This window comes from Macrobrachium nipponense, chromosome 18 (genome assembly GCF_015104395.2).
Source record: "Macrobrachium nipponense isolate FS-2020 chromosome 18, ASM1510439v2, whole genome shotgun sequence".
NCBI classification, from domain to species: Eukaryota; Metazoa; Arthropoda; class Malacostraca; order Decapoda; family Palaemonidae; genus Macrobrachium; species Macrobrachium nipponense.
This window is the reverse complement of record NC_087211.1, coordinates 4,282,349-4,289,848: the sequence shown is the minus strand read 5'-3', so window position 1 is coordinate 4,289,848 and position 7,500 is coordinate 4,282,349.

Sequence of the window (7,500 nt, the reverse complement as noted above, 5' to 3'; positions counted from 1 at the left end):
TTGTCAGAACGCACGCTTAGCTATCAATAACACTAAAATACATCAGCTCTTCTAGAATATCTCGAGTATCTTCACTTTCAGCGCCTTCAGAAATAATCCTCCGCAGAACTGATTGACGACCGGGATCACCATCCTTCCTTCCTTCCTTCCTTCCTTCCTTCCTTCCTAAGACCTTCGGAGGATCCAAATCCGAGCCTTCTTCTTCTTCGGGGAAAATTGCGCGAAAAACTCACAGGCTTTGGAAACTTTGAAATACGGGAGGTGCTTCGTTCGAAGCCTTCTCCGCTACCTGCGGGAAACTGTGGTCTAGTTTCCTTAACTAAAAGGTAGGATGACGACAGAGCCCCCGAGACAGTCATCCGTTATTCTGGACAATGACCAGGGATAATATAACCTTGGCAAATGAATAGAGATCACTTTTGACTTCTGCTAAGAACGGAAAATGGCTATTTTCCTAAGATTTACAACTGCCTTTCACAATACGGCACACAATATTCTCTTCTTTTAGTTCCTTGTTGGACGAGTGGGTCACGTGCTCGCCTAACGATCCGGAAGTCTCCAGTTCGATTCCCCGCAGTGCCAATGAGGAATTAGAGGAATTTATTTCTGGTGATTAGAAATTCATATCTCGATATAATGGGGTTCGGGTCCCACAATAAGCTGTCGGTCCCGTGCTAGGTAACCAATTGGTTCTTAGCCACGTACAAAATATCTAATCCTTCGGGCCAGCCCTACGAGAGCTGTTTTTAACAAGCTCAGTGGTCTGGTTAAACTAAGATAAACTCAACTTTCTTTTCTTTATCTTTATCAGACCTTGGCGGCCAGCGAAAATGTCAAGTTATATTGACTGCAAGAGTTGATATAAGTAAATATCCGAGATTTTCTGCAAAGGGAGAGAGAGAGAGAGAGAGAGAGAGAGAGAGAGAGAGAGAGAATGACAACATAGGCCTATACAGCTCGTTTCTGCTTCTGGTACCTAACGTCTGGGTTGTAAAAGTAGAGACCAGAAACAGGGAGAGAGAGAGAGAGAGAGAGAGAGAGAGAGAGAGAGAGAGAGAGAGAGAGAGGACATATTAATTAAGGACGCCAGTGATTTTTCATTTCTTGGGCGTCAGCAAGGAAGGAGAAACACCTACGATAATTTCCATCCGGGGTCCGCAGGAGACTAATAATGCTGCCTTAGGGTGATGGGTAGAAATTTCCCGAGAGATAACTTTTCCTCTGTCCTGCAATGGCTGGCCAACCTCACTTTTTGCATATTCAAGAAACCTCACACACACACACACACACACACACACACACACACACACGCACGCACTCACGTACCCACTATATTAATATTAAATAATATTCAGTGTAATTTCTTGTATGTACAAAAAGACTTATTTTAAGATAGTTTCAGTACGCTTATCCACATTTCTTATAGTCTTTTGCTGACATATACGCGCACCCACCACACACACACACACACACCCACCCACCCACCCACCCACCCACACACACACACACACACACACACACACACACACACACACACATATATATATATATATATATATATATATATATATATATAATTATACGTATATCTAAGAGGTGAAAAGAGGGGGAATGGCTAATAATATGTTTAAAATGTTTTATATGATAGTAAAGTCACATAGCTCTACTCGCCTAGAGACAAGAGGTGGTACACTGCGAGTTCGCTTGGAGAAAAAGGTATTTGCTGAACAAGCAACTTGACTCTGAGATCGTTCCCCGTTTGCGAGGCATGTACATTCGTTTGTACGCGTATTACAGGCCTACTGGTTCAGGGTACTTGTGGAAGACGCATTCTTTGTGCAAACGAGATTTCGTCAAGTGGTTGCTCCGAGTGTCGGGAGAAAACGTCCATCGAAAAGGTAGGACACATTCTATAAAAACTTAGAAAAACTGTTACCTTTTGGAAAAGAGAGAGAGAAGTGTGAAAATACTCTCTTTACGTTTAATACTTTGAAAAGAGTGATGTGGGGGATATTTTTTGTTTTTTTATACCTATTATCTTTTATTACAGATGGGTCCGATTCCATAGTTGATTAGAAACGGGAATCTCTAACCTGACTAATACTAAACAATATGACTTTTTGGGGTTTGAGAGTGTAACCTTAGTCAAGGGGGTAGAATGTTATCTTACTGGTTTCTTTATGGGTAGATTTGGGTGTTTATGCCATTATGACTTGTTAATCATTTTGTTCTTTGTTATAACCAATTGCTTTGGGAAATAAATAGTATTTTTTATATTTACGCAGTCTTAATAAGCCTCGTGACATCTTACAGACAGGGCACCGTTGGCAACAGGTAAGAGTTCCCAGTTTGTGTAGTTTAGGGAATAAAGAGAGGTATACATATATATATATATATATATATATATATATATATATATATATATATATATATATATATATATATTATATATATATATATATATATATATATATATATATATATATATATATACATACACGCGCGTGTGTGTGTACGCGTAAGCGATTGCAGAAGCCCATAACAGATGTGGGGAAGCTTTCTGATGAACTTTCGAATATAAACACTGAAATGATCTCAAAACAACCCCTTGTTTGTACATGAAATTGCACTGAATCGTAACAGCGCTTAGTACGACCTGACTCCAACAGCGGCCCTTTTGAGCAGAGTAAAGGCAAAAGCTCCTTCAGATAAGAGACGGTTTATCGAACGATTTCCTGTTGTCCTTTCTCCTTCTTTCTCCTCGTTGTCTCTCTCTCGCTCCCTGGGAACTCCTCAAGACTCAAGAACGATAATCTTATCTCAGGAAGCATTTAATAGAAGGCGCCTGAGCCTGTGAGCCACTTCTATCGGCGCGGAAACGCTCTGCGGAGACCATGGGAGTAGGTAGTACCAAGGTATATAGAATAAGGGAGTCTATATACCTTGGGTAGTACTATCAAGTCTTGATACTATTCCCCCGGCATTCCGAGCGGCCGTCATAACCAGTGATGCCAACCCCTCTAACCTTACGCCCCCTACAGGAGACGAGAAATTACCCTACGTAACTGTAAATGACCCAACATTCTAAATCTTTAGATTATGTTTATATGCAATATCATGAATACTAATAAGCATATTGATCTAAACCTATCTTGTTACAATTACCCTACACTTGAATATATTGCCCTGCTGTCAAAAATTTTGCTCAGATTACTCTACCCGTAGGGCAATTAACCTACAGTTGACAACACTGGTCATGAGAGCAGACGAAAGGCCAGCACTAATGGCTTCGCTTTAAACTCAAAGATAAGACCCCGGGGGCCTTTGCTCGACTTATGCAAGACCTCTCTGAATACTTGGAGAATGGGGGTGGGGTGGGTGGTGAGGTGAGGGGAGGGGAGGGAGGGAGGGGAGGGGAGGGGAGGAGTTACAAGACCGCGGAATACTACGCTAAGATCGTAATGTTCCATAAATATAATTTCGTCTGCCCTAATTTGATTCGGGTTCTGAATGAAAATGGCTTCTGGGAGGTCCACCGTATCAGCTGCCTCTTTCCTAACTAATCTGGTCATTCAGCGAATGAAACTCCATTCAGAGACGTATTAGGAACCCCAAAATCTAGATAGAATTTCCTAGTCCCATTTGTGCAAACGAAACCATTTTTGCGAACTATGTTGTAATGGTTATCGTAAACATTTCTGAAAGGAATTTACATTGCCTGCGAAGGCCCCAAGATATTATTCCCTTAACACAGAGACGCTATAAATAGTAATGCTTCTCATTTTCTCATATATCCTTCTATACAAACAGTTTTCATTTATCTATTTATCTAACTGACCCCCAGTTGCAAAATTTCGGTAAGAAACCCTTTTCCCGGCCCAGACTTCTAGAAAATATATAAAAGGAATTATATAACCGTTTAAATGGATGAGATCTCATTTTTCCACCAAATATTCCATAATCTTTCTCTAAAGATTTAATTATTAATATTCAATTTCACAGTTTGTGAATCCGGAGAGTTCAAAGCCCAAAGATGAATAAGGGTTTGTAATCGTTATTGGCTGTTAGCGCGAAAGAACAGGGAAATCTTCTCTCTCTTTTTCAATATATTTATATGCACATGCACACAAAATAATTTTATATATAAATATAAACATATATATATTATATAATAAATATATATATATATATATATATATATATATATATATATATAGATATATATATTATATATAATATTGTATATCTTTATATATATATATATATATATATATATATATATTCATATATTTATATATGTATATTATATATATATATAATATTAATAATATATATATATATTATATATTATATTTATATATATTCTATATATATATAAATCTATATATATATATTTATTATATATATATATACTTTTATATATATATATGATATTATTTATATATATATATATATATATATATATATATAATAATATGATGATAGATATATATATATATATATATATAATATATATACATATATATATCATATATATATGTATATAATATATATATATATATATATATATATATATATAATATATATATATAAAGCTATATATATATATAGTATAGTATAATTATCGTAATCCCTTGCTACTTCACGCCTCAAGTTTTGCACCCTCAGTGCATTGTGGATTTTTCAAAAATATTCATAACAAATTCAAAGCTGAGAAAAAATGGCTGCGGGCACTAGCAGAAGGCAGAGAGAGTACATTAGAACATCAGGTATCAACACGGAGATGGCGCGTAACTCAAAATCCACCTCTCTGATTCGCTGGCCATCTCGGCTCCTGAATCTCGCAAGCTGGTTGGCCGAGCCGCCGAGACGCATTACCCAGCATCTCTCCCTGCCAAGTGCCCAGCGAAGGAAGACCACATTCATTGTTCTCTCGTGCTCGTGTCGCTTACTCTTGCCGCATGAAAGTTTTAGCTGTTCTTTTGTGCTTTTTTTGTGCAAAATAGTTCTTGTGACGCCCTTGAAAATGGCTCCTAAACCTCCTACACCCTCTACATCCTCTGGTGAACCCAAGAAGAAGATGTACGGACTGAATGAATCAACAGTTCGCTACATAAAAAAAGATTAATTAAAAATCCGTAAAACTGCCTCAATAACGTTCTCCAAGGACACTAAGCGCGTTGTGACTCCTCGTAATAAGAGGATTGTGCACATGGAGAATGCATTATCAGTGTGGATAACGGACTGTCGGGAAAAGAAGGTTAGTCTCGATACCAACATCATTTGGACTAAAGCCAAAACTCTTTATAATAGCCTCGTTCCTGAAGGGGGATCAAACGATGATGATGATGGTGATGACGACGAAGATGATCCTGCCCCACGAGAAAAACATGGTTTTGTTGCCAGCAAGGGCTGGTTCGAGAAATTCAAGAGAAGGTTTGGCACAGGTGTCTCATCGTCATGTATAAAGATAATCGTCATTTATCAAGATCATCGTCATTGATAGAGGTGAGTTACGTATCTTGTTATAAGAATAGTTATTATTTATACATATACATGTACAAAAAAAAAATTTATGTATTTAAAAAATAGGGGGGAACCTACTTCGCGGTTTTCCACTTATCCCGGTCGTTCTGGTCCCCATTAATAGCGATAGGTGAAGGATTACTGTATGTATATATATATATATATATATATATATATATATATATAATATATATATATATATATATATATATACTATACACAAAGATACTTAGGAAGAAAACAGTGAAGTGCAGTATGAGTAAAGAATAAAGAACAAAAAAAAAAGGGTGTGATCAGACCTCCAGCTTACTCGGGCCTCGTGCAAGATTTTCCCCTCATGCATAACTTGTAAACATTATATTTCTAACTTTTAACGTATATTAAAACGTGCTAAAATCTACGGTCAAATAAGAGCCTTGTTTCACCAGCAAAAATTAAAATAAATACACAATATCTTACTAGAAATAATCTTTGTGTATTTTCTAACACGCACATTATTTTTTTGCAACATTTTCATTCTAATAAATAAAGCATAAATATCCTATCCTAAAATTTTTGTATCTTTAACTCAACTCGAAACACCTTTTTCAGGCCTTTTTAGGCTTTTCCATAGACCTTTCCTAACCCCCAACAAGACAACAACAACACCAGCAAAGTAGTTTGTAGGCTTACTCCCAGAGTAAGTGAAAAGAGTATGATGGCTGTATTGCTACGTGTGCAATGTTGCAATGTTTGTTCGAATTTACCGCTCTCCTCATTTATAGGATTATGAATTTATGTTTGGGCTAAAGCTTTTATCTTGGACTGGTTAACAACGCTGTAGATGAAGATAAATAATAAGTTTCGACAACGTTCACGAGAAATGAAAGAAGACAGTTGACTTCGAAGTTGGTTTCAATGTCTTCTTGCGAATCAAATAAGGTCATTTACTTATTTTGGTGGTTCTCAGGGAAGAATCCGAGAGAGAGAGAGAGAGAGAGAGAGAGAGAGAGAGAGAGAGAGAGAGAGAGAGAATATAAACTCAAATTATGCTCCTAGAGAAACACTGAAGAGAGAGAGAGAGAGAGAGAGAGAGAGATAGAGAGAGAGAGAGAGAGAGAGAGAGAGAGTGTGAAGAGAGAGAGCCGAGAGAGATGAGAGCGAGAGAGAGAGAGAGAGAATATAAACTCAAATTAAGCTCCTAGTTAGAGACTGAAGAGAGAGAGAGAGAGAGAGAGAGAGAGAATATAAACTTGAATTATGCTCCTAGTGAAAGACTGAGGAGAGAGAGAGAGAGAGAGAGAGAGAGAGAGAGAGAGAGAGAGAGAGAATCTAAACTCTAATTACTCTAATTATGCCTCTTTCGTTCTGGACCTTAATCCGTCACTCGCTAATCTCAGGAAGTTCCCTTCCCTCCTAACTTCCTCTGAGGAGAACTTCATTAGGGAGATCTAATTACAAAATTGCAGAGGAGTCAAGGAAAACACAGCTATCCAGACAATGAAATGGAAGTTACCGATCTCGAAATTGTGATAAAAACACCGTGGTGTATCTATTCTTAACCTACATGGACGACAGAAGTTTACATATATATATATAATTATATATATAGTATATATATATATATATATATATATATATATATATATATATATAAATAAAATAAAGACAGAGAGAGAGAGAGAGATAGAGAGAGAGAGAGAGAGAGAGAGAGAGAGAGAGAGAGTACAATCTCCATACGTGAGCTCACCCACCTCACCAGTCGGTATAGTACCGTTTGCGCACGCTATAATTAATTATGTCACAGTGCCATCAGTATGTTTCAGACAGTGCCATAAACCAGCACACTTTGCATTTTAAACTTCTGACCAAAATAAACGTCAAAATAAAACTGAAATAAAAGTCAAAATAAAACTGAAGCGAAAGTCAAAATAGAAGGCAATTAAACCGGCCGCAACTAGTTAACGGTTTTATCACCGTAAATAAAAGTATTTT